The sequence below is a fragment of the Syngnathus leptorhynchus genome, unplaced genomic scaffold (assembly GCF_054491065.1).
Source record: "Syngnathus leptorhynchus isolate UIUO unplaced genomic scaffold, UIUO_Slep HiC_scaffold_316, whole genome shotgun sequence".
In the NCBI taxonomy this organism is placed as follows: domain Eukaryota; kingdom Metazoa; phylum Chordata; class Actinopteri; order Syngnathiformes; family Syngnathidae; genus Syngnathus; species Syngnathus leptorhynchus.
The window spans coordinates 12,501-20,970 of NW_028232283.1; positions in this window are offsets into that span (position 1 = coordinate 12,501).

Consider the following 8,470-nt stretch of genomic DNA (forward strand, 5'->3'; position numbering starts at 1 on the left):
GCGCGGCGGGTGAGTGACAGAGCTTATCCGAGCGGCTGGAACTCTGCGCCGGCGTGGTCGAGCGTGAGGCCCCGGCCCTTTGGCTGCCTGGTACCTAAAACACTTCCATTGATCCAGCCACGGAGGGTGCTGGCTGGTGGCTCCATAGCTCCATAGCTCCATAGCACCAGAGCTCCATAGCTCCATAGCACCAGAGCTCCATAGCTCCATAGCACCAGAGCTCCATAGCTCCATAGCACCAGAGCTCCATAGCTCCATAGCACCAGAGCTCCATAGCTCCATAGCACCAGAGCTCCATAGCTCCATAGCTCCAGGGCTCCATAGCTCCAGGGCTCCATAGCTCCATAGCTCCAGGGCTCCATAGCTCCATACCTCCAGAGCTCCATAGCTCCAGCCTGGGTGGCTGGTGGCTCCATAGCTCCATACTTCCATAGCTCCAGTCAGAGAGTTGGCGAAAATTGCACTAAGTGCGAAAGCCCATTCATTTACAACGGCGTGTCCGCCAGGCGGCGACATTTCCCCGTTACCGGTGGCTGCGTGGCGGGTGAGTGACAGAGCTTATCCGAGCGGCTGGAACTCTGCGCCGGCGTGGTCGAGCGTGAGGCCCCGGCCCTTTGGCTGCCTGGTACCTAAAACACTTCCATTGATCCAGCCACGGAGGGTGCTGGCTGGTGGCTCCATAGCTCCATAGCTCCATAGCACCAGAGCTCCATAGCTCCATAGCACCAGAGCTCCATAGCTCCATAGCACCAGAGCTCCATAGCTCCATAGCACCAGAGCTCCATAGCTCCATAGCACCAGAGCTCCATAGCTCCATAGCACCAGAGCTCCATAGCTCCATAGCACCAGAGCTCCATAGCTCCATAGCACCAGAGCTCCATAGCTCCATAGCTCCAGGGCTCCATAGCTCCAGGGCTCCATAGCTCCATAGCTCCAGGGCTCCATAGCTCCATACCTCCAGAGCTCCATAGCTCCAGCCTGGGTGGCTGGTGGCTCCATAGCTCCATACTTCCATAGCTCCAGTCAGAGAGTTGGCGAAAATTGCACTAAGTGCGAAAGCCCATTCATTTACAACGGCGTGTCCGCCAGGCGGCGACATTTCCCCGTTACCGGTGGCTGCGTGGCGGGTGAGTGACAGAGCTTATCCGAGCGGCTGGAACTCTGCGCCGGCGTGGTCGAGCGTGAGGCCCCGGCCCTTTGGCTGCCTGGTACCTAAAACACTTCCATTGATCCAGCCACGGAGGGTGCTGGCTGGTGGCTCCATAGCTCCATAGCTCCATAGCACCAGAGCTCCATAGCTCCATAGCACCAGAGCTCCATAGCTCCATAGCACCAGAGCTCCATAGCACCAGAGCTCCATAGCTCCATAGCACCAGAGCTCCATAGCTCCATAGCACCATAGCACCAGAGCTCCATAGCTCCATAGCACCAGAGCTCCATAGCTCCATAGCTCCATAGCACCAGAGCTCCATAGCTCCATAGCACCAGAGCTCCATAGCACCAGAGCTCCATAGCTCCATAGCACCAGAGCTCCATAGCTCCATAGCACCAGAGCTCCATAGCTCCATAGCACCAGAGCTCCATAGCTCCATAGCTCCATAGCACCAGAGCTCCATAGCTCCATAGCACCAGAGCTCCATAGCTCCATAGCACCAGAGCTCCATAGCTCCATAGCACCAGAGCTCCATAGCTCCATAGCACCAGAGCTCCATAGCTCCATAGCACCAGAGCTCCATAGCTCCATAGCACCAGAGCTCCATAGCTCCATAGCTCCAGCCTGGGTGGCTGGTGGCTCCATAGCTCCATACTTCCATAGCTCCAGTCAGAGAGTGTGCTAAAATTGCACTAAGTGCGAAAGCCCATTCATTTACAACGGCGTGTCCACAAGGCGGCGACATTTCCCCGTTACCGGTGGCTGCGCGGCGGGTGAGTGACAGAGCTTATCCGAGCGGCTGGAACTCTGCGCCGGCGTGGTCGAGCGTGAGGCCTCGGCCCTTTGGCTGCCTGGTACCTAAAACACTTCCATTGATCCAGCCACGGAGGGTGCTGGCTGGTGGCTCCATAGCTCCATAGCTCCATACCTCCAGAGCTCCAGAGCTCCATAGCACCAGAGCTCCATAGCTCCATAGCACCAGAGCTCCATAGCACCAGAGCTCCATAGCTCCATAGCACCAGAGCTCCATAGCTCCATAGCACCAGAGCTCCATAGCTCCATAGCACCAGAGCTCCATAGCTCCATAGCACCAGAGCTCCATAGCTCCATAGCACCAGAGCTCCATAGCTCCATAGCACCAGAGCTCCATAGCTCCATAGCTCCAGGGCTCCATAGCTCCAGGGCTCCAGGGCTCCATAGCTCCAGGGCTCCATAGCTCCAGGGCTCCAGGGCTCCATAGCTCCATACCTCCAGAGCTCCATACCTCCAGAGCTCCAGAGCTCCATAGCACCAGAGCTCCATGGCTTCAGAGCTCCATAGCACCATAGCTCCATACCTCCAGAGCTCCAGGGCTCCATAGCTCCATAGCTCCATAGCTCCATAGCTCCATACCTCCAGAGCTCCATAGCACCAGAGCTCCATGGCTCCATAGCTCCAGCCTGGGTGGCTGGTGGCTCCATAGCTCCATACTTCCATAGCTCCAGTCAGAGAGTTGGCGAAAATTGCACTAAGTGCGAAAGCCCATTCATTTACAACGGCGTGTCCGCCAGGCGGCGACATTTCCCCGTTACCGGTGGCTGCGCGGCGGGTGAGTGACAGAGCTTATCCGAGCGGCTGGAACTCTGCGCCGGCGTGGTCGAGCGGCTGGCCTCGGTAGTTGAGGTACCAGGGGTGGGGCAGGGAGCTCCAGGCGGGTCTTGTGAGAGAGTGAAGCCGAGCGGCTGGAACTCTCGGCCGGCCTGGTCGAGCGGCTGGCCTCGGTAGTTGAGGTACCAGGGGCGGGCTGGGGAGCTCCAGGCGGGGCTTGTGAGAGAGTGAAGCCGAGCGGCTGGAACTCTGGGCCGGCGTGGTTGAGCCACGGAGGGTGCTGGCTGGTGGCTCCATAGCTCCATAGCTCCAGAGCTCCATACTTCCATAGCTCCATAGCTCCATACTTCCATAGCTCCAGACTTCCATAGCTCCATAGCTCCATAGCTCCATAGCTCCAGAGCTCCATAACTCCATACTTCCATAGATCCATAGCTCCATACTTCCATAGCTCCAGAGCTCCAGCCTGGCTGGTGGCTCCATAGCTCCATACTTGCAGCCACGGAGCTGGCGAAAATTGCACTAAGTGCGAAAGCCCATTCATTTACAAGGGCGTGTCCACAAGGCGGCGACATTTCCCCGTTACCGGTGGCTGCTTAGCGGGAGAGTGGCAGAGCTTATCCGAGCGGCTGGAACTCTGCGCCGGCGTGGTCGAGCGGCTGGCCTCGGTAGTTGAGGTACCAGGGGCGGGCTGGGGAGCTCCAGGCGGGGCTTGTGAGAGAGTGAAGCCGAGCGGCTGGAACTCTGGGCCGGCCTGGTCGAGCGGCTGGCCTCGGTAGTTGAGGTACCAGGGGCGGGCTGGGGAGCTCCAGGCGGGGCTTGTGAGAGAGTGTAGCCGAGCGGCTGGAACTCTGGGCCGGCGTGGTTGAGCAGCATGCCCGCGGAGGTGGCTCTTCCATAGGCAGGGAGGGTGCTGGAGCTCCACACTTCCCTAGGCACGGAGGGTGCTGGAGCTCCACACTTCCATAGGCAGGGAGGGTGCTGGAGCTCCACACTTCCATAGGCAGGGAGGGTGCTGGAGCTCCACACTTCCATAGGCAGGGAGGGTGCTGGAGCTCCACACTTCCATAGGCAGGGAGGGTGCTGGAGCTCCACACTTCCATAGGCAGGGAGGGTGCTGGAGCTCCACACTTCCATAGGCAGGGAGGGTGCTGGAGCTCCACACTTCCATAGGCAGGGAGGGTGCTGGAGCTCCACACTTCCATAGGCAGGGAGGGTGCTGGAGCTCCACACTTCCATAGGCAGGGAGGGTGCTGGAGCTCCACACTTCCATAGGCAGGGAGGGTGCTGGAGCTCCACACTTCCATAGGCAGGGAGGGTGCTGGAGCTCCACACTTCCATAGGCAGGGAGGGTGCTGGAGCTCCACACTTCCATAGGCAGGGAGGGTGCTGGAGCTCCACACTTCCATAGGCAGGGAGGGTGCTGGAGCTCCACACTTCCATAGGCAGGGAGGGTGCTGGAGCTCCACACTTCCATAGGCAGGGAGGGTGCTGGAGCTCCACACTTCCATAGGCAGGGAGGGTGCTGGAGCTCCACACTTCCATAGGCAGGGAGGGTGCTGGAGCTCCACACTTCCATAGGCAGGGAGGGTGCTGGAGCTCCACACTTCCATAGGCAGGGAGGGTGCTGGAGCTCCACACTTCCATAGGCAGGGAGGGTGCTGGAGCTCCACACTTCCATAGGCAGGGAGGGTGCTGGAGCTCCACACTTCCATAGGCAGGGAGGGTGCTGGAGCTCCACACTTCCATAGGCAGGGAGGGTGCTGGAGCTCCACACTTCCATAGGCAGGGAGGGTGCTGGAGCTCCACACTTCCATAGGCAGGGAGGGTGCTGGAGCTCCACACTTCCATAGGCAGGGAGGGTGCTGGAGCTCCACACTTCCATAGGCAGGGAGGGTGCTGGAGCTCCACACTTCCATAGGCAGGGAGGGTGCTGGAGCTCCACACTTCCATAGGCAGGGAGGGTGCTGGCACATCCACACTTCCAGCCACGGAGCATGCTGGCACTTCCACCTTGCTTGCTAAGTCGGCGTGATCTTGCCCAAAAAGTCCCTCCTCACCTCCAGCTGGAAGTGGAAAAAAATCCTCCACCTGCTTGGCCGAGGTTCTGGAAGCCAGCAGCTCGCAGAATGTTTCCAAAGTTTCACTGGAAGGAAAAGAAAAGAGAAGACCGAGTGCGCATTTCACCTACCGCCGAATGTCCACAAGAGGGAAGTGTCACTCCGTCGCAGAATCTGCGCCGACGCACTCGGCACCCTTCGAATTTATGGTGCCGGTGCGGGTGTTCTGGGTGCAAAAAGGCCGCCCAAGTGGTAGAAAAAAATCAGACTTCGTCTCTTAGGTCGAAATTAATGCCAAGTTTTGAAATGCGCTGGCAGGGGTGGACCAGGGCCCGTTAGAAGTGCTTAGCCGAGGTCCTGGAAGCCTAACCCGGCGTGATCTTGTGCAAAAAGCCGCTGCTGAGCTCCAGCTGGAAGTGTAAAAAGAACCGGGCTGGATAAAAAAAAGAACCGGGCGGGCCGGTAAAATTGCTTAGCCGAGGTCCTGGAAGCCTAACCCGGCGTGATCTTGTGCAAAAAGCCGCTGCTGAGCTCCAGCTGGAAGTGTAAAAAGAACCGGGCTGGTTCAAAAAAAAGAACCGGGCGACCCGTTAGAAGTGCTTAGCCGAGGTCCTGGAAGCCTAACCCGGCGTGATCTTGTGCAAAAAGCCGCTGCTGAGCTCCAGCTGGAAGTTTAAAAAGAACCGGGCTGGATAAAAAAAAGAACCGGGCGACCCGTTAAAATTGCTTAGCCGAGGTCCTGGTAGCCTAACACGGCGTGATCTTGTGCAAAAAGCCGCTCCCGAGCTCCAGCTGGAAGTGTAAAAAGAACCAGGCTGGATAAAAAAAAGAACCGGGCTGGATCAAAAAAGAACCGGGCGGCCCGTTAAAATTGCTTAGCCGAGGTCCTGGAAGCCTAACCCGGCGTGATCTTGTGCAAAAAGCCGCTGCTGAGCTCCAGCTGGAAGTGTAAAAAGAACCGGGCTGGTTCAAAAAAAAGAACCGGGCGACCCGTTAGAAGTGCTTAGCCGAGGTCCTGGAAGCCTAACCCGGCGTGATCTTGTGCAAAAAGCCGCTGCTGAGCTCCAGCTGGAAGTTTAAAAAGAACCGGGCTGGATAAAAAAAAGAACCGGGCGACCCGTTAAAATTGCTTAGCCGAGGTCCTGGTAGCCTAACACGGCGTGATCTTGTGCAAAAAGCCGCTCCCGAGCTCCAGCTGGAAGTGTAAAAAGAACCAGGCTGGATAAAAAAAAGAACCGGGCTGGATCAAAAAAGAACCGGGCGGCCCGTTAAAATTGCTTAGCCGAGGTCCTGGAAGCCTAACACGGCGTGATCTTGTGCAAAAAGCCGCTGCTGAGCTCCAGCTGGAAGTGTAAAAAGAACCGGGCTGGATAAAAAAAGAACCGGGCTGGATCAAAAAAAGAACCGGGCGACCCGTTAAAATTGCTTAGCCGAGGTCCTGGAAGCCTAACACGGCGTGATCTTGTGCAAAAAGCCGCTGCCGAGCTCCAGCTGGAAGTGTGAAAAGAACCGGGCTGGATAAAAAAAGAACCGGGCTGGATCAAAAAAAGAACCGGGCGACCCGTTAAAATTGCTTAGCCGAGGTCCTGGAAGCCTAACCCGGCGTGATCTTGTGCAAATAGCCGCTGCCGAGCTCCAGCTGGAAGTGTGAAAAGAACCGGGCTGGATAAAAAAAAGAACCGGGCTGGATCAAAAAAGAACCGGGCGACCCGTTAAAATTGCTTAGCCGAGGTCCTGGAAGCCTAACCCGGCGTGATCTTGTGCAAATAGCCGCTGCCGAGCTCCAGCTGGAAGTGTGAAAAGAACCGGGCTGGATAAAAAAAAGAACCGGGCTGGATAAAAAAAGAACCGGGCGACCCGTTAAAATTGCTTAGCCGAGGTCCTGGAAGCCTAACACGGCGTGATCTTGTGCAAAAAGCCGCTCCCGAGCTCCAGCTGGAAGTGTAAAAAGAACCGGGCTGGATAAAAAAAAGAACCGGGCTGGATCAAAAAAGAACCGGGCGACCCGTTAAAATTGCTTAGCCGAGGTCCTGGAAGCCTAACACGGCGTGATCTTGTGCAAAAAGCCGCTCCCGAGCTCCAGCTGGAAGTGTAAAAAGAACCGGGCTGGATAAAAAAAAGAACCGGGCGGCCCGTTAAAATTGCTTAGCCGAGGTCCTGGAAGCCTAACCCGGCGTGATCTTGTGCAAATAGCCGCTGCCGAGCTCCAGCTGGAAGTGTGAAAAGAACCGGGCTGGATAAAAAAAAGAACCGGGCTGGATCAAAAAAGAACCGGGCGACCCGTTAAAATTGCTTAGCCGAGGTCCTGGAAGCCTAACACGGCGTGTTCTTGTGCAAAAAGCCGCTCCCAAGCTCCAGCTGGAAGTGTAAAAAGAACCGGGCTGGATAAAAAAAAGAACCGGGCTGGATCAAAAAAGAACCGGGCGACCCGTTAAAATTGCTTAGCCGAGGTCCTGGAAGCCTAACACGGCGTGATCTTGTGCAAAAAGCCGCTCCCGAGCTCCAGCTGGAAGTGTAAAAAGAACCGGGCTGGATAAAAAAAGAACCGGGCTGGATAAAAAAAAGAACCGGGCGACCCGTTAAAATTGCTTAGCCGAGGTCCTGGAAGCCTAACACGGCGTGTTCTTGTGCAAAAAGCCGCTCCCGAGCTCCAGCTGGAAGTGTAAAAAGAACCAGGCTGGATAAAAAAAAGAACCGGGCTGGATCAAAAAAGAACCGGGCGACCCGTTAAAATTGCTTAGCCGAGGTCCTGGAAGCCTAACACGGCGTGATCTTGTGCAAAAAGCCGCTCCCGAGCTCCAGCTGGAAGTGTAAAAAGAACCGGGCTGGATAAAAAAAGAACCGGGCTGGATAAAAAAAAGAACCGGGCGACCCGTTAAAATTGCTTAGCCGAGGTCCTGGAAGCCTAACACGGCGTGATCTTGTGCAAAAAGCCGCTCCCGAGCTCCAGCTGGAAGTGTAAAAAGAACCAGGCTGGATAAAAAAAAGAACCGGGCTGGATCAAAAAAGAACCGGGCGACCCGTTAAAATTGCTTAGCCGAGGTCCTGGAAGCCTAACACGGCGTGTTCTTGTGCAAAAAGCCGCTCCCGAGCTCCAGCTGGAAGTGTAAAAAGAACCAGGCTGGATAAAAAAAAGAACCGGGCTGGTTCAAAAAAGAACCGGGCAACCCGTTAAAATTGCTTAGCCGAGGTCCTGGAAGCCTAACACGGCGTGTTCTTGTGCAAAAAGCCGCTCCCGAGCTCCAGCTGGAAGTGTAAAAAGAACCAGGCTGGATAAAAAAAAGAACCGGGCTGGATCAAAAAAGAACCGGGCGACCCGTTAAAATTGCTTAGCCGAGGTCCTGGAAGCCTAACACGGCGTGTTCTTGTGCAAAAAGCCGCTCCCAAGCTCCAGCTGGAAGTGTAAAAAGAACCGGGCTGGATAAAAAAAAGAACCGGGCTGGATCAAAAAAGAACCGGGCGACCCGTTAAAATTGCTTAGCCGAGGTCCTGGAAGCCTAACACGGCGTGATCTTGTGCAAAAAGCCGCTCCCGAGCTCCAGCTGGAAGTGTAAAAAGAACCGGGCTGGATAAAAAAAGAACCGGGCTGGATAAAAAAAAGAACCGGGCGACCCGTTAAAATTGCTTAGCCGAGGTCCTGGAAGCCTAACACGGCGTGTTCTTGTGCAAA